The 19,639-nt window shown below is 43.7% G+C and overlaps 1 protein-coding gene across 4 annotated transcripts in view; it reads right to left on the reverse strand.

The window, feature by feature from the left end:
• GSK3B (glycogen synthase kinase 3 beta) overlaps positions 1 to 19,639 on the reverse strand; it is a 178,442-nt gene that overhangs the window by 93,507 nt on the left and 65,296 nt on the right. The gene's annotated exons all lie outside the window — the stretch shown is intronic.

Below are 19,639 nucleotides of genomic sequence, written 5' to 3' on the forward strand. Positions count from 1 at the left end.
CTGGCCGGGGGCTGCCCGGTCCCGGCCACCCCGCGCGGCTCCTGCCGGCCACCCCGCGCGGCTCCTGCCGGCCACCCCGCGCGGCTCCTGCCGGCCACCCCGCGCGGCTCCTGCCGGCCACCCCGCGCGGCTCCTGCCGGCCACCCCGCGCGGCTCCTGCCGGCCACCCCGCGCGGCTCCTGCCGGCCACCCCGCGCGGCTCCTGCCGGCCACCCCGCGCGGCTCCTGCCGGCCACCCCGCGCGGCTCCTGCCGGCCACCCCGCGCGGCTCCTGCCGGCCACCCCGCGCGGCTCCTGCCGGCCACCCCGCGCGGCTCCTGCCGGCCACCCCGCGCGGCTCCTGCCGGCCACCCCGCGCGGCTCCTGCCGGCCACCCCGCGCGGCTCCTGCCGGCCACGGTTGCCTGCTCCCGCCCCTCTTCACAGCTTGGCGTTCCCATGGTAGTGCCGTCCCCCCTCGCGGCTCAGTTCACGGCTCGCACTTCCGGGTTGGCAAATTTCACAACTTTGTACATTATATAAGGTGCACTGGACTATAAGGCGCACTTGCGGGTTTGGACCAAAATTTCAGTCAAAAGGGTACGCCTTATAGTCGTGAAATTACTGTATTTGCCAAGCAGAATTAAATTTTCAAGAAGTACAAATTTGTTAATAATGAGCTCCAAGATAACTAAGCTTTTAAAAGGTTACACATTCCCTGCTGAATTCAGAGGAAGGTTGGGCAGCTCCTCCTCTGGGGCTGGAGGAATGGGAGAAGAAATTGACTCAACTCCAGCAGTGAAGTTAAAATTGGAACTTACACTCCTTACCTTATGCCCATACACAATAAGCTAGTCTCCTCAAATTCACGGTGGGTTCCCATCCCCTGGTTTGCTAAGTTTGTCATGAGCAGGTAACAAAATCTATTAGCTACTGCTGTAACTAAGAAAAAACCTACCACAAGTGAATACCAGGTCTAAGATAAACCTAAAATAATAAATACCCTAGCAAATTTCAGATTATAGCCTCACATATAAGAATGTTTCAACATTCCTTCATAGTTTTATATATAAAACCAATTCAAGCTTCCCCAAATACAAATCTTCATATTAAAAGGTAGCAGCACATTCTTGCCAGAGCAGCAGAATAAGTTCACTGGTTGATATTTGCTAGATACAGACAACCTATCACACATTTGGAAAGTAAAAGCTGTCTATGTCAAAGTACAAATTTACTATAAGCTGTTGAAGAATTATGTTCCAAGTTTGATAAAACAGGTTATCAGACTTTGTGCTTGAGGGTTTTTTCCTTAGTCAGCATTAGCGCTTTTCAAACACTGTCCCATCTTCAAGAAATCATTTCCTTTGGCAAAAGGGTGTCACGGCACTAAAATGAAAAAATTAGGAAATCTTCACGTTCACTTCTAGCCTAAATTGCCCCAAAGGAAGAGAACAGAGAAAAAATAGTTTTAGTAACTATATACATAAAAAGGTGTGTTTTTAAATGACAAATTAAAAAGCTGAGACACAGCTATGATTGGACTGTGATTAGATTCACAACTTAGTCACACTAAAAAGGAATAGAGATCTCCAAAAAAAAAAAAGGTGCAGAAAGAAATTATTTCATATGCTAGGTGAGCATCATGAATTTAAAGTGGCACACTTTTAGCAAATTTCAAAAGGCTACACTACCACCTCATGGGCTTCCAGTCTCAGAGTTTCTCAAGCACCAGGTCCAGCTGGACTAACAGAGGGCAGGGGCAACCTAATTACCATGAAGCCCAGTTCTTCTTCCCCCAGTATGTGCAAAAATCATAGAATCACAGAATGGTTTGGGTCAGGAGGGACTTGGAGATCATCTAGGTCCAACCTCTCTGCCTTAGGCTGGGACATCTCCCACTAGACCAGGTTGCTCAGAGCCCCATACAACCCAGTCTTGAACATTTCCAGGAATGAGGCATCCAGTTTCTCTGGACAACCTGCTCCAGTGTCTAAACACTTGCCCAATTAGAATTTCTTTTTAACATCTAATTGGGTTAGGTTAAACCTAACCTCCTTCAGTTTAAATCCATTCCCCCTTGTCTTATTATATATGCCCTTGTAAAAAGTCCCTCTCTAGCTCTATTATAACCTTCTACAGGTGCTGGTAAGCTGCTCTAGGATGTCCCTGGAACCTTCTCCAGGCTGAGCAGCCCCAACTCTCTCAGCCTGTTTTCACAGGAGAGCTGCTCCAGGTAGCTTTGTGAGCATCCTGACTTCCACCTTGCTTCCAGAATAAAATGAGAATTTGTACATAACCCTGTAGCAAGTAAATGGAAGAGAACTGCTGAAAACAAGGGACTGATGGAACAATCATGACTTGGTCAGACCAATCATCTTCGTATCACATCATCCAAAGATTTGTCAGCAGCCACCACCAGATGCTTCCAAGCAAGTTCCTAGTCATCTGGGACCCTAAAACCTGAAGACATGACATTTAACTTCATTGAACCTGTAAGTTGTTTCCAAAAATACAATTGTAGAAGAGGCTCAATGCAAGTCAATCACAAATTATGTCAGAAAGTACTTCCTACACCACCTACCACCTTTTCAACAGACTATGCATTCTTTTGTGTTTAACACAGTGTTAAGATAGGATTCTCATAATCCTCTGGATTATGAGTGATGTCATTAAAACATCCACTAATAACGGAAGTAGGAAAACCTTCACTGACCTTGCCAAATATTTCCCACTACAAGATCACATTTTCACTGATTAAGATCTCCCACTACACACATCCCATGGAACAGATATGCTGTGGAGATAACCTGGAGTTGAGTAACAATCCTGCCCCTCTACTCAGCCACACCTGAGGCCACACCTGGAGTGCTGTGTTCAGTTCTGGGCTCCACAGTCCAAGAGAGACATGGAGCTCCTGGAGTGGGTTCAGCAGAGGGCAACAATAATGATGAAGGTACTGAGGGGGTCTGTGCCTGTTCAGCCTTGAGAAGAGATGATTAAGAGGAGACTTCATCAATTACTGTAAGTACAGTAATTTCACGACTATAAGGCGCACCCTTTTGACTAAAATTTTCCCCCGAACCCGGAAGTGTGCCTTATAGTCCGGTGCGCCTTATCTGATGTACAAAGTTGTGAAATTTGCCAAACCGGAAGTGTGAGCCACAATGAGGGGGCAGTGCTGCGGGAACGCCGAGTCGCGAGGTGGGGTGGGAGTGGGCAGCCGCAGCCAGCAGGAGCCACGCAGAGAGGGAGGGAGGGGGCGCCGGCCCCGGCGGAACAAGAAGCTGGGCAGCGTCACCCCGGGCGCAGGGGGAACGAGAAGCCGGGTAGGGTTGGTCCCGGCCTGGGCGTGGGGAAAATGAGAAGCCGGGCGGCCCCGGCCCGGTTGCGGGGGGAACGAGAAGTGCGAGCCCGCAACAACCTCAAGCTGAGCAGAGCCCGTCCAGCAGCGGCATCGGGGCAGAGGTGGCGCGACTCGGGCGGCCGGTGAGAGTGGCGGTGGTGTGGCCCCTGTGGCTGGGGGAAATTGGCGGTGGCGCAGCCGCTGCAGCCACGGGAGGAACGAGAAGCTGGGCGGCGCCGGGCGGGGGAGGAACGAGAAGCCAGGCAGCGCCGGGCGGGACAGGAACGAGAAGCTGGGCAGTGCTGGGCACAGGAGGAACAAGAAGCCAGGCAGTGCTGGGCACAGGAGGAACGAGAAGCCGGGCAGCGCTGGGTGAGGGTGGAACGGGAAGCCGGGCAGTGCCGGGCACGGGAGGAACGAGAAGCCGGGCAGCGCTGGGCGAGGGCGGAATGGGAAGCCGGGCAGCGCCAGGCACGGGAGGAATGAGAAGCCGGGCAGCGCCGGGCTGGGGAGGGACGAGAAGCCTGGCAGTGCTGGGCGTGGGAGGAACGAGAAGCTGGGCAGTGCCGGGCACGGGAGGAACGAGAAGCCTGGCAGCGCCGCGCGAGGGTGGAACGGGAAGCTGGGCAGCGCCGCGCAAAGGCGAAACGGGAAGCCCGGTGGCACCGGGTGCGGGAGGAACAAGAAGCCGGGCAGCACCGGGCATGGGACGAACGAGAAGCCGGGTAGCGCCGGGCGTGGGATGAACAAGAAGCCGGGCGGCGCCGGCCACGGGAGGAACGGGAAGCCGGGCAGCACCGGGCACCGGCGGAATGGGAAGCTGGGCGGTCCCAGGCGGAACGAGAAGCCGGGTGGAATGAGAAGCCGGCCAGCGCCAGTCCCGGCCCCGGTGCAGGAGGAAGAAGTCGTCGAGCTGTGCCAGCCAGTGCCGGGCGGGAGTGCCTGGGCCCGCGGCAGCTGCAGCCGCTGGGCAGGGGAAGCCAGGACCCGCGGCTGCGCAGTGGGAGCCAGGAGCCGCACCAGCCTGGGGCGGGCCAGAGTGCCGGGGCCCACAGCACTGGGAGGGCACCTGGGGCTGCGTTTAAAGGCTACACCAATCTGTGAAAAATGTTTGCAAACTGAGCCCCTGCCAGTAATTTGTTACTTTGTTGCATGCGGCGCAGCTCCTCGCTGCAAAAAAAAAAAGCGTGAGCCGTGAGCCGAGCCGCAAGGTGGGGCGGTGCCACGGGAGCGCCGAGCTGCGAGGGGGGGCGGGAGTGGGCAGCCCCCAGCCAGCAGTCGCTGTGCGGGCTGGGCGGCACTGCCCAGTCCCTGGCCAGCAGCAGCCGCATAGGGAGAGAGGGAGTGGGCAGTGCCGTGCCGCCCTGAGCCACGGACATTCCCGAGCCACCCTGAACCGCAGCAACACCGAGATGTGAGCCGTGGCCGTCCCCAACCGCAGCAGTCGCGAGCCACTGCCGCCCCAAGCCCCGCCTCGCCAGCCGGGGAGGGCACTTGGGACTGTGTTTAAAGGCTACACCAATCTGTTAAAATGTTTCCAATCTAAGCACATGCCAGTAAACTCCACAATCGTGGGATTTCGTTACTAATTCCTTACTTTGTTGCGCGCGGCACGGATCTTCACAGCCAAAAAAAAGTGCGCCTTATAGTCCAGTGCACCTTATCTGATCTACAAAGTTGCGAATTTTGCTGACTTCCAGGGGGTGTGCCTTATAGTCTGGTGCGCCTTATGGTCGTGAAATTACTGTACCCAAAGGGAGTGTGTCAAGAGATAGAGCCAGGCTTTTCTTGGTTGTGTTAAACCATGAGGCAGCAGACAATGAGTAGAAACTGATTCATAAGAAGTTCCACCTGAATACGAGGGAAGGACTTGCTTACTGTGCCATTAACCATTCACTGGAACAGGTTGCCCAGAGAGGTTGTAGAGTCTCCCTAACTGGATATACTCAAGAATTGTTTGGAAGCAATTCTATGCCATGTGGTCTGTGCTTGAGAAGGGATGCTGAAACAGATGACCCACTGTGGTCCCTTACAACCTTGCTCATTTTGTAATTCTGTGAAATAATTTCCTTGCCCCACACAACCAGTGAAAATATCTTTTTCCAATTTTGTTAAAATCAAACTCTCTACAAAGGGTGCTGAGACCCTTTTGCATTCAAAATCCCAACCGCATGAAATAAGGAAGGTTATTGCCTGCTGAGGATGCAATACTGCCTGCCTTGCTTATTTAAGCAAGACAGTGTCATTCCCTACACATTCTGCACTCAAGGTTAGGTTAAAATAAGAATCACCATTGTGCTTACTGTATACTTACATTCAAATAATTTTTAAAGGTGAATCAGTTAAAACTTTCTACACTGTTTAACTGGACAGGTGAATTCAGAAAAGTTTCAGACACATTTATTTCTCTTGGAAAGTTCATTATCTACTCAAGAAGTCAGCTACAGCATTATCATCCACAAGCAGATCTATGCAGACAAGGTAGTAGGACAGCATGCCACAGCTCCACTAGGAAGTGACTTTCTGCTACCACCTGTGCACAGCATTGTGCTTTTGGACTGTGTACAGGCTGTTCTCACTAGCAAAGAGGATTCTTTCTAAGAGATATTCTTCAGTTTAAATCCAAACAAGAGTCACTGTTTATCCTTCTTGCTAATTGATGGCCTTCATGCTGCCACAGAAATTGTTCCATGAATACACTGACTCTCTTACACCTTTAACACTCCAGGCAACCCTCAACATGCCCTAGTTTTTCCTCTGTCTCATACTACTTTCTTGTGCTGCTAGATCTGTTAGCCCTGCATGAAACCAGATAACCTTTATGCCTGTTATGCAGTTACAGAAACAGAGTCACTGCCTATGAGGAAATCCAGCATACCACCTGCAAAACGCGTCCTTTCTTGTCCTTATGTTGACTTAGTAAAAATAAATTTAAAAAACAAAACAAAACAAAAAAGAAAAAAGAAAAAAAGAAAAGAAAAAAGAAGATAGCACCAAGTTCTTGACTATTTGCTGTGGTTCATCAAATGCTGATTCCAAACAACCTGTTGTGGTTTCCTGCACATCGGGAAAAAATATTTCCATTTCGTATGTTCTCATACTTCTGCCTTTACAGATATCTAAATGACAAGTAGATAGGGTTAATAAGTTCAGTATAATAAAGGAAGTTCCAGGTCCCACAGACAAGTTACTGTGATGTTGCACTACTAGAAGAATCTAACCTAGAAAGAATATAGAACTACTTTTTAAAAAACTACAGAGTTTCTGATACCATTGCCTCAACCGAAGATTATTATCTGTTATAAGCTGTTACCACCTTCTAATTTTATAACTCAGAATTGCTCATTATTTATATAATATGTTCTGCAGAGCACTACAAAGTAAAAGTCCTCATTTTAAGGCATTCTTCAGAAATAGGTGCTCACCTTAGTTGTCCTGCTCTACATTACATCCTGTTAACACCTGCCAGACTTCATTTAAAATGTGCTTACAAAATTGCTCAGCATCAGAAAACAAGCAAGTCTATCCACATAAGATACTGAACTGAATCTTCCTAATGTTCTCTAGCCCATGCACTACATTTTGGAGTAGCAAACTGCTATGTCCTCATTTCCACACCTACATACTTACTACTAATTCCCATGGTAGTAAGCAACACATCTTTTTAAAGGTTCCTCTATTATTTAACAGCAAACTTAAATTTTCTACTAACATGTTCACTGGCAATGTCAACACCTACTATAAGTTTTGCTCTAAAAAAGAAAAAAATAAAAGAAAGGAAAAAATTATTTTCTGTCCACTTGCAGCAAGAGCAGTGCAACCGGTGAACAGCACAGCAAGTAGTATTTATGTCTCACCACAATACCCAGATAAGTTGCAATGTTCCACTTCAGGGACTAAACAGCCCATAAACATGCTTACACTGTTAAACTCATCTGGTTTAAATGAGATGCCTGTGTTCAAACCCAAAAAACCTGGTACAACCTCCATGACTCAATGTGCCTGCTGAGATTGAAGAAAGATGAATGCAAAAGGGCCTACAGTCTGATAAGCAGATCCCTGGATAAATCTTTGAATGAAGAAAAAGAGGATGTCTTTAAAAGACATCAAGTTACAGATTCCATCTTCATCACTTGATAAAGCTTAGGAGGGAAAACAAGGAGCTTTTTTTGAAAGGGTGATTTTTGAAATTTAAAAAAACCCCTGAAATTAGATCCAGCAGTTGTTTTCCACATGCATAGCTATGCTTCAGTGATTCAGACCAGATATTTGTATTTTGACTAGTTAGCTCAGGACCTAAGCAGTCTAATAACCATGGCTAGGCTTTAAAAGAAACAGCACAAAGATGTAAAATGAGCACCTTTGTTGGGCCTGTAACAATTAGACCTGGTTTCAAATCTTAGAAGAACTAGAGAATAGAGATGTCTGTAGTCTGCTTATTTGCATCATGACACATATAAGAGTCTCCATTACTCATCTCAGTTCACTGTACTAAGCACTGCATAAACAAAAACCCACCCTGAAGAAAGCAGACTGCCTTCTCCTTAGTTATATGTCTGTAACATATGATAAAATATGATAAACATCACACCTCACATTTCACCTTAAGGAAGAGTAAGTCCCTTCTTTGTTCCTGGACAAAAAAAATTACAAATGCTCAATGACCACTTCTTTGACATCATTCATTATATTTTAAAATAAGTATCAACACAGTGCCAAAGCATCAAGGACTGTAACTAGAATGTTCCTTAACAGAGTAAGTTTCTCGTTACCTTTCTAGAAATATTTCTTATTTTATTACCTGATACAACTCTTACAAAACCACTCAAATAAAAATGAGATTCATTTTTATTTCCTGTGATAGATCATACAGGAGAGTCCAGCAAAACCTCAATCTACATTATCCTTCAAATTTAATCTTCCAGTATTCCAAATATTTCACTGCATAATGCAGACAGAAAATGCGATGGAAAAAACAAAGTGGAACAAAAAGCACCAATAAGCTTTCCTCAAAAACATGCAAAGTAAAGTAGTAGAAAAGTAATTGTATTGTGCAGGCTGGAAATAATTCTGTCGGTCACAGACATCTCACCTTCTCAGTCATCAGGGACCAGAAAGCATCCGAGTCACATGAAAAGAATGGAAGCATTGCTAATTTTAGAATATGCCTAACAGTCTGAACTGCCTCTGTACTTTAGATGCTTGACAAAATATTTTAAAGAGTTTTCTTTTATTATTTTCCCATGTCCTGGTACTACTTTTCCAAGAAGCAATGGGCAGTGCAAATACTGCCTTTAGCAGCAAACAATTACAATAATTTCACGACTATAAGGTGCACCCTTTTGACTAAAATTTCCCCCCAAACCCGGAAGCGCGCCTTATAGTCCGGTGTGCCTTAAATAATGGACAAAGTTCAGAAATTTGCCTACCAGGAAGTGAGAACTGCAAGCCGCGGGGGGAACCGGCAGAGCCATGGCTGCCAGGTGGAGGTGGGGTGGAATGGCAGCGGGCATGCCCCGGCCCCGTGCAGGCAGGGCAGCCTCCCCACAGGCACGCCCCGGTCCTGTGCAGGCAGGGCAACCCCCACAAAGGCATGCCCTGGCCCCGTGCAGGTGGGGCGGTCCCCGCACAGGCATGCCCCGGCCCTGTGGAGGGGGCACGGAGGGGCGGCGGCCACAGCCCAGCCCCGGTGAGGTGGCACGGAGCAATGTCGGGGATGCCCCAGCCCCGCTGGGTACAGGTGGGCTTGGGGGCCCATGGTTGCCGGGTTGAGGTTGAGCCTCGGCCAGCAACCACGCGGGGGGAGCTGGGGACGGAGCCTCGCTGCAAAAAAAAAGTGCGCCTTATAGTCCGGTGTGCCTTATCTGATCTACAAAGTTGCAAATTTTGCCGACTCCCCAGGGGTGCGCCTTATGGTCGTGAAATTACTGTACCCATTACATGGCTCTCCAAGTTTTGAACACTTCCCAGGAGCATGCCCTTTGGTTATAGTGTCAGGTCTACTCAAGAAAACAACTGGAAAACAAAAATTACTCCCATTTTCACATTTACTTAAACCTTCCTCATTTTGTTTGCTGACCTTGAGTTAATCCTCTTCAAGGAAGAGTCACAAATCAAAGAAACTCAATTATAGCTCAATTAAAAGGTTTTAAAGCCAAAAGGGCTGAACTACAGCACAGCACTGGAGGGTAGGGCAGAGCTGTCCTGGTGACACATAAATGAGAAGACTGCCCTCTTGTTTGCTTCAGGAAGCCTCCACTGAGCAGCAGGCGGATCTCTTCTATCCTTTCCCTGACTAGCATTTTATAGGTTATCCCTTCTTTCCCACCAAGTCTAATAGCTGCCACAGCAGGATATTTGAATAACAAATACTGAGCTCCAAAAGGACACAGAGTTTGCCACTGCCTGATTTAGCAGACATCCATTTTTAAAGACAAAAAAACCCAGCGTTCCCTGGCAAAAACTGAAAACAAATTAATTAATGATATATTCGTATCATGCTTTAAGACTGGAATGTTGCACCAAAGATTATTTAACCAAGTAAGAAATTAGTAAGCAAGTGAGAGCACAGGTAGGTAATGTTGCTAGATAAAAAGACTGTTTATGCTAAATCTTTCATAGCCAGGCAATCTCATGCTTTGGGACTTTCAAAAGAGAATACATAATGGTACAACCAAGAGCCTTCAAGTATCTGCATGCACCAAACATCCAAGTAGTCTCAAAAGCACCATTTTTATCCCATCAAGCTAATCTTTATTTATACTTTATGTAACACTCTTTTTCCTAACTAGAAGACATGTGTAGAAGGTTCCTCCTGGTACACCATTTCCACACAACACCTGTATTAATGCCCAAGCTCTCTATAGCAGCAGCATTACCAAGCTCTTAAGTGCATTAGACAAGCCTGCTCTCTGCCTGATCATTTCAGCTTCTACTCCGAGATGAAAAAAAGCTAAAACTAGCTTAGTATTTATATACAGTCTCATACACAGTTGACCACGAAATCCCTGAGCTTCAGAAGACCTGAGGAATTTTACTGAGACTTTTTGAATTACCAAGTTCAGGCTCCATTCACAAAATAAAGACTGCCCTCAATTCTCCACTTGTACTGGCTGCACACTTAGAAAGTCTACTCCTCTGCCACACTACGACTGTCAGACAGTAAATATTTTATTTTTAGATGAGAATCAGAAAACCAAATCTGCTCCACCGGCCTGTAATCTGCCAGTTTGAGAAATGTAAAGATATAAAGCCTCCATGGTAGCAACCCTGAAAGTCTACCAAAGATCACTCCATAAACCACTAAAAAATGAAGAACATTAAAATCAATTTTTACCTTCATTACACAGACCTACAAATCCATGCCATAATCAAGGCTCCCTCTAAGTAGCAGGTGTGATCCAGACATAAAACTGATTTATAAACATAAAATAGAGAGGTTATCCCTACTGCATGCAGGGTTACTGTTTTTCTATGCCAGTCCTTCTCAGGGACTTAGAGGCAGCATTGTTAAAAAGTCAAATGAAAGGAAATTATCTTTCAAAACTGAACTTGATTTGACCACAATCAGGAATTCTGCAATGTCCAAGGACACTCTTACAGTTGTAATATGCTGTCAGTATGTGGCAGTTACAGTTATTCGTGTGCTTTAAACTATGCATTTCCATAGCTTGATTGGTTTGGAATTCTTTTAAACTTCACTCTCCACCCTGAATGTCATTATTCCAGGATAGCATCCATTTAACCTTTGTCTCTCAAAACAGTCTCTAGCTACTTTAGGAATGTATACATACAGAATATATATTTCATAGACTATATATAAATATATGCATCAGATATATGAAATAATTTCCTTTAGAAGACCTGAGAGACAACATGAAATAAACCAAAGCATTATTGGAGTAGCTGTCTGAGTTATGTGAACTAGTGGGGCAAAAGACTTTCTATAAATGTAATGTATCATCTGGTTCTTTTTGTTGGTCAGTAAATTCACATAGGACAGATAGGTTTAATTTTAGTCTCAAGTTATACACTAGAAGTGAGCAAGAAGAGAAGACTGACAAAACTGCTATCTTGTTTTAAAGTATCATCTTGGTCCTAGTCTAGGGAGTACCACAGAAAAACTCATGGAAATAGAAAAGCTCAAAATCCAAAATAAATGCACCACTTAAACTGAGGCATGGATCTATAAAAGGCCTCATGCAAATATCCATGGGTCAAAGCAGAAAAACCTTCAAGAGATCTTTCAACTCCTCCCTTTTTAAAGAACACACTCCTAGGGCCCACTTCCCTACTAACATATGGGTTTCCAAAGGGCAACAAGTGGAAACATTTCTCAAAACACACAAAGCCACTTCTGCAGATGAAGAGTATCTCGCCCTCTTTCCTGGGCCAGCTGTGGCTGGATGACACTGCATTCCCTGGACATTAATTATCATCCAAACTCAGCAGCTAAAATGGAGAAAACTGAAATCAATGCTCATAGTACAATCTCCATTTCATCTCATGTACCAAACTGAAGATCTATTTTGAACTAATAGCCATCAGGCATCCAATTCAGCTGTCAGATTTGAAAATATTTGCAGGAGCAGCCATAACTACAAATAATTTTATTATACAGACCTTAAAATAATACAAAGTTAGAAATATGATTCTTGGAATTCTTAGATTTTCTAGGCCACTGAAGTATGTCCAGGGAGGTTGCAGCTGATACAATGAACAGTAAACACTGCTTTCTTCAAAGACTGTCAAAAGCAAGGGTAAACATTTTTTACCCATTAGGAAGGTTTCAGAAAATTCGAAAATGGAATTAAATACATGGTTGTGAGTGAGAATTCAGATCTCTACCCAGCCTTTTTGGTTGCTGTGAACAGACAGGCACTGCAACTGCAATTACAGCCAATGACAGAATTGGTTCAAACAGGCTTCCGGGAGACAGTCAGACTAAGTATTGCTGTAAGAAAAGCTGTTATCTTGGTAAATGTCTCTGATAATCGGGCTAAACTAAGTTGGACCAGAGCTACAAATCTGGCCTCTATACAAGAGTTAAAGCACAGATTAAAGAAAACCTCTCTGAAAGTAAACATAGCCCTCCAGCTATTTAGGAGATAGAAAAACAACCAGAGCACATGCCCAGGCATCTCCCATTCTGGAAATCTTCTCTGATAGCATCAGTCTTAAAGAGGGACTGTATCCCCTTAGATGAGGACAGCCAGGAATACAAGGGCAGTTTTGAATTGGGTTCAATTATCTTTCTAGTGCTGCTTTTACAAATGTTCACAATATTTGCTGAAGTCACTGAAAAATATTTTCAGCCTTCCATCCCCACTTGTGATACAGACACAAACCATCTAATCAGTCAGAAGACAGATCTATTTCCCTGGGTGTTATTTAACACTAAAATGAAGGCATCATTTAGAGATCAATACCTCCATGATAGCCTTATGAACAGTGATTCACTATTCTTCAGATCTTCAAAGTAGCTATGACGTGCAAGTTCTCAAAGACTTAAAAGTGCTTAAAGGTAACTAATTCTCATCACCATGTTTTTCCTTTGTGACGTTTTATCCCATTGGTACTTCCAACTCAACTGAGATACAGTAAATAAAGGCATTCTTCTAAGAGAAGGCCTTAAACATTACAGTAATTTCATTACTATAAGGCGCACCCTTTTGACTAAAATTTTGGCCGAAGCCAGAAGTGCACCTTATACATGGACAAAGTTGCAAAATTTGCCAACCCGGAAGTGAGAGCCGCGAGGTGGGGCAGCGCTGTGGGAGAGCCGAGTAGTGATGGCGGGGCGGCCACGGGCGGCCCCAGGTGCCGGGAGCAGCGCTGGCAGGGAGGCAGGGGGCGGCCCCAGGCACTGGGAGCAGCGTCGGCAGGGAGGCGGGGGGTGGTGCCAAGCGCCGGGAGCAATACTGGCAGGGAGGCGGGGGGTAGCCCGAGCACCAGGAGCAGTGCTGGCAGGGAGGCGGGGGGCGGCCCCAAGTGCTGGGAGCAGCACGGGCAGGGAGCGGACCCGAGCGGCCCCAGGTGCCGGGAGAAGTGTGGGCAGGGAAGTTGGGGGCGGCCCCAGGCACCGAAGCAGCATGGGCAGGGAGACTTTACTACTTCGTTACTTTGTTGCACGTGGCACGGATCCTCACTGAAAAAAAAGAGTGCGCCTTATAGTCCGGTGCACCTTATATAAAGTACAAATTCGCAAAATCTGCCGACACCTGGAGTTGCGCCTTATAGTCATGAAATTACCGTAATGTTTGAATATTCAGTGATCCTTAGATGGAGATATGAGAGAGCTCTGCTAGTTCCCACACAGATTCAATTACAAAAAGAAGTTCAGTCCTTAGTTCAGAGGAAACCTGCACAGATAACGAAATGTCTCAGTAAAAAGATAATCATGAATACATCAGAGCAAATCCAACTTCTACACTGTATTCAAGACTTTAAACACTGACTTAAGATGAAGATAGCCTCTGTCATAACATTCAATTCCCTTCTAGAAAGGAGTGAAGTAGGAGAGAAAAGAAGGATCCAGAGTGACCTTATTGCTCTCAAGGAGATTGTAGTAAAGTGGGGATTGGTCTCTTCTCCCAGGCAACCACAAACAGGATAAGAGGACACAACCTCAAGCTGAACCAGGGGAGATTTAGGCTGGACGTCAGGAGAAGTTTTTTCACAGAAAGGTTATTAAACTTTGGAATGGACTACCCAGGGAAAGTGGTGGAGTCACCCTCTCTGGAGGTGTTCAGGAAATAACTGGAAGCGATACTTAGTGCCATGGTCTAGTTGACAAGGTGGTGATCAGTACAAGGTTGGAATCAATCCTGGAGGTCTTTTCTGTAACTTCAATATTCACTTGTGTGCTTGAAAGAAAGGATCCCCAACTCAGGCACACACAAAGGAAGAGTCAAGGTTTCTATGAGATATCCAGCACTAACAATGGCTTCTCTTCAACAGTACCTTTAACATTCTCACAACAAAGCTACGATATATAGGAGTTTGGAAGATGAATCTGCTAAAACATTAAAAAGCCAAAGATGATGCACACATCCTGTCTGAACACAACAAAGGGAAACCAAACCTGCACAGAAGAGATAGTGATACCACTTCCCTTAAAGCTTTACAACTAACACATATCAAGAGTCTAGGCTGTCAAACTCGTGTCTGCTTGTCAGTATATAGACATGACTATCCACAGCACAAGCTTACAGACTGTAAAACAAAACTTGTTTTAACTCTTCTTTCAGTCAGGTTGCCCAAGTAACTTGAGTACATCCCTGCTCAAAACAGCTTCGATACACCAACAGCGGCCTTAACAGACTGAAATGCCCTGAAATGGAGACTTCCGGTGTAATGCTACTGTCTGTTGTATCTACACTAGCTATAGATAAGAGCTAAGAAACAAGCTGGGGGGAAATCAGCGTAAGTGGAACTAATGTAACCCAATTTGAAGTCATATTCTCACAGTGGTCTGTTAACCACTAAGATTCTGAGAGCAAAAGATGCAAATCATTAACTAACGGGTTCACTTTTTCACATGCACAGAATTATACCTTCAACCATATCAGAGACACAAAATCTATTAAGAAAAAACTGGGCCAGTTCTAGATTTCTGAATGCTTTAAACAGAAAAGTCTCTTGAAAAGTTAACAGAACTTGAAAACCTAAACACCTAGTAATTTTTCAATGAAAATTCTTGTGGTTTTACATTTTTCATGGGAGCTGCTATGATCAAAGTTGCTAAAAATAATTTAATGCAAACAGCACATATGGGCTACTTTGAAAAGGATCTTTTTATACTTAGCAGCTTGATATATCTGAGGCAGGAACTGAAGGAAAGCTGTTGCTTTCAGTAGCATTTCAAACAAAAGTACAGTTCACAAAAGTACACATACCAGCAGAGGAAGAAATAAAACAGAACCTCAACACAGACTTATTTTTCCATCCTGTTGCTTTATTGGGTTTTAAAGCTCAAATTAACACTAAGACTTCACATATTAAACAAAACAAACAAACAAACAAAAAAAAAACCCAACATAAAACCAAAACAAAACTCAGAACCACCAAAAAACCAAGAACCATTAAATATGCAAATACTCACAACACCTATTCCTTCCATAACTAAAAATAGGGAAGAGCACTGCCTACTATTCAGTGGCCTCAGCTTCAGCAATGCAGTGCTTCACATTTATGGACCATCAGGGCCCTAGTTTGACATCCTCTCACACTCCAGAAGATCTGCCTATTTAAATAATTCAGGCAACTAAGCCAAGGGCACACACAGTTGGAAGGCTAAACCAAAGCAGTCCTTTAATGATTTGACAGACTGGATAGCATGAATGGTTCCCATTACAGAATTTGGCTTTCTCTTGCTGCACACTTTCTGTCTGTGTGAGCCATTAACAAGAAATTTGATGCCCAATCTAGACTGTTTTGAAAACGTACAGGAGTACAAACTCTCTTCATCACTTAGATTTCAACAGCCCAGCCCTAAAAGCAGAAACATCAAGTACTGCAATTCAGATACAAGAAATGTAGCTATTTATTCTCAGTCAGCTGTGAAATACTTCTAGCAATTCACACATTGATTCCATTAGGATTTCTTAAAAACCTTAACGGAATGACAGAAATAACAAAAAAATAACTATTTATACTAACATGCCTCTTTGCTTATTATTGGCTTTTGCATGATTAGACAGCAACATGACAGACTCTTAATCTGAAGAATATTCCAATGAAAATGCTAACACAAAGGCAGACCAAGAATTTTTGTGCCCCCAGTATTTTCTTTTCAAGCATCACAATTAGGCTGTATCACTTGAGGGCCTGCACTGACACATGGATGAAAATAATTGAAAATACTATGAGTCTTTTAACTGCACCTAATGATGCTTTGCATAAGAACCTATTATTATGTATTTGTGGAATAGAAGCAGAAACACAGATCTGTGAAAGTCAGGTCATTGTCTTTTGGAAATTTTGAAAGCACTTTGGTCCCTAAGTTTATGAACAGCTGCCCTACAGTATTTTTCAAAGAGAACCATTCCTCTCACCCCTGTTAAACTTTTAACTGAAAACAAAATCCAAAACCCACCACCCCAAAAATATAACACCTTCCATAAGAGTTTTGATTAATTAAATTAAACAAACAAGTTGTTTCACAGATTAATGGCCAACAGAACATAGTTTGTGAACTACTCATTTAAATAAGGTAATTGCCCAATATTACATTACTTAATTCCTCACACTTAGAATGGAGAACAAGCTTATTGAAGGCAGAACTACAAACTGAAATTAAGCATAAATCTCTAGGTGGTATTTTATTTATTTCCTTCAATGTCTTACTACTATTCCTACCAGTACTATCGCTGTACATTAAGTTGAACTCTAGACACACATTCTAAAATCCAGAACAATTCAGAGATCCCGTTTAAAACACAGTCATGCAGGAACTGCAATGTCAAACAGAAGAACCACTGAACTGCAATGAGGGAGTAGAAGAAGGAGCACTGCAAACTATCTTTACCATCACAGAAACTATAAGATTCAACTCTTCAGCACTGATTTAACACTCAACTTCTTTCTGGTCTGACCAGTGCTGGGAGGCTGACTTAGAATAATGGAAAAGGAAAAAAAGGGAAAAAAAAAAACGCAACCCGTCTCTGGTAACTCCAGCTTTCAAGCTAGCTTCAAATCTGGACAAAGCAGCTCAGCTTCCTGACAGAGATCTAAAATTGGCAACTGAGGCACATATTCCATACCAACACAATAACTGCCCTCCACATTCACAAAATGCAGCAAGAGCCCAGAAGTTATACTCTCTTGGGACTTCTTAAAATTTCTGAATCATGTCCTTTCAGTTTCAAGACTATCTGCTGGCTCTTCCCAAAGCATTTTTTTTAAGAAATCATGACTAAGAAACTATACTTGTACCAAGTACACATGTACCAAGGCAAATACATCATGATAGACAACCACAGGGATAAGCAGGCACCAGCCAGAAGCATAAAGCTGAAAATTTCGTTCATGATGTAAGTACCAGGAAGCAACTTTCACACATCACTTTCCTCTTGTTGCTTATCCACCACTGGGATCAGAGCAGACTGGTATTTCTGAAGTGCCCCCTCCTCTCTTCCTTCAGAAAGTGATAATAAATCAAGTAAGCTACCACCACCTTTGGCTGCCTACAGAAAGATTAGCTTTTTCCCCTTAATCATTGCTAAAATAGGAGTATGGATTAATGAGAGGGGAGTGGCAGATTTCTTAAGGAAGTCCACTGACCAGGCCCTTGGATCTGGACTCAAGCAGCTGAGCAGGTATGGCAACAGCCTAGCTGTGCTGCACCCACAGCTCAGCTCTCTGAACACAAGAGCTGGTCTGCTCCTACACTGCATTTGAACCATTCTGCTGCAAGAATTTACACCTCCTGCCACAATACCATACACTTCTAGATCAGAATATGAAAAGAATGGGAGGACTAAACTGACAAATGATGGAAAAAACTAGGGAACTTAGACAACAGGTAGGTTATGTTGTGCAGCTGGGATAGAAGTTTGCAATTAGAGTAAGAAAAAATACATAACTTGGATACTACTGCAGATGTGACCCATACAAATAAAGAAGTTTATAAAGTATTTTTAAATTAATCCTATCTATCTGCAAACCTACACATGGACTCAACCATTAATTACACCTGGTTTAGAGATATTAAAGTTTCCAGGCATTGGATGGTCTCAGCTTGTATTATCAAATCTAGACAATTAATTCGGAGTCCAAACTGGAAACACCCTACTTAGCTTTTCAGTTTAGCTGTTTTACTTTAACAAAGAAAGGGCTAATATTCAAAAGATGTCATTTTTTTAATCACTTAAAGAAACACTCTAAAATAAAAATATATATAGTCAGATAACAAAATGTCACTGAACCAACTACCAAAATAAAAAGCAATCAAAGACCAACATTTTAGTCTAGATGTCCAAGAGAAATTAATTTTAAAAAAAGTTAGATGTCACAAACTGTTAACATCTGACAGTCAGGAACTAAAATGCTTGCCCCAGTTTTCATTCTACACACTGCAAAACCCCAGAGTTACAAGACTAAAGGAATCAAAGAGTCCTGTCAAAAGCGCTAGCGGACATCTACCAAGCGTGACAGGTTATAGGGAAGATCCCAACCCTCCCCCTTAAACCTATGCAATGGGAAGAAAAAAAAGCTCCTTTTAAGTACTAGGTTTAGAATTTGTTTTCCCTTTTCTGTTTTACCTCTTCTTTATCCTCCTAAAATAAGGCACTCTTACATCATATTTCATGTTTCTCGAGTACTAATTACCCTCAACCCATAATACAGTCCAGAAGTAACTCAGATGTAAGCACTATGTAAGATCTTTATACGCCTTCCTCAATTAGAAGTAAACAACTCTGGATTACTTTAATTTAAGTGTATCTTTCCCATTTTTCAACTAATGCATCTGTGATATGCTGCTGCCTGTAGTGACAGCATCAATCTGAAAACTCAAGAAGACATTCACTAATTCCTTTGAAACACTTCAAAACAATGTTTTTTCTACCCAAAAGGACACAAATTAGAAATACTTATCAGTGAAACTAGCTGGGCATGAGGTCTTACTGTGAAAACAAGAAATGTTAAAACCAGTACCTCTGCTATCATATACTGCTTGCACAAGTTGATTCGTAGGCATCTGACTATAAGGAAAAGCAATTGGCAATCAAGCACATTAAGTACCAAGCTAAGGACTAACAGAAGTGATGAGGTGGCTTATGGCTCTTAACTTTTATTTGGTTTAAAAATCATTAGCTAATGAGATTCCTTCTTGGAAGGTTAGTTGTTTAGAATAAAGGATCACTAGTCCATTAAAATCACCAACACACTTATAATCCAGGTAACAAGAAAAGTAAGCAATCTTCAGGCCAAACTGCCCTGGCCTCTGTATTTGTTATCTTCTTGCTTGGCTTTCACAATTTCTGATTTACTCAAATATAGCCGTCAACTTTATAGGTGCAGCAACTAAGAACAAAGGCGTCTGTTCCTTCCAGCAGTTCAATTACTAATGATTGGAGAAGAGTTTTGCTGGAAAAAAGTAACTTTAAGACAAGTTTTTCCCTTGTTTCCACAGCTCATTGTCTGAGAAATCTGGTCTGCAACATGGAAACAGCACATCAAATCAGGATTCTTAGCTTCCTGATTTGCACTAATACAAATAATCATAATGACTCACTGATTTTCAAGTTAAACTACTGCTTTATCATACTCCATCTCTTTAGTCACAAAAATTTTAATGTGTATTTATATGATCTGA

This window comes from Catharus ustulatus, chromosome 2, assembly GCF_009819885.2.
Source record: "Catharus ustulatus isolate bCatUst1 chromosome 2, bCatUst1.pri.v2, whole genome shotgun sequence".
Classification (NCBI taxonomy): Eukaryota; Metazoa; Chordata; class Aves; order Passeriformes; family Turdidae; genus Catharus; species Catharus ustulatus.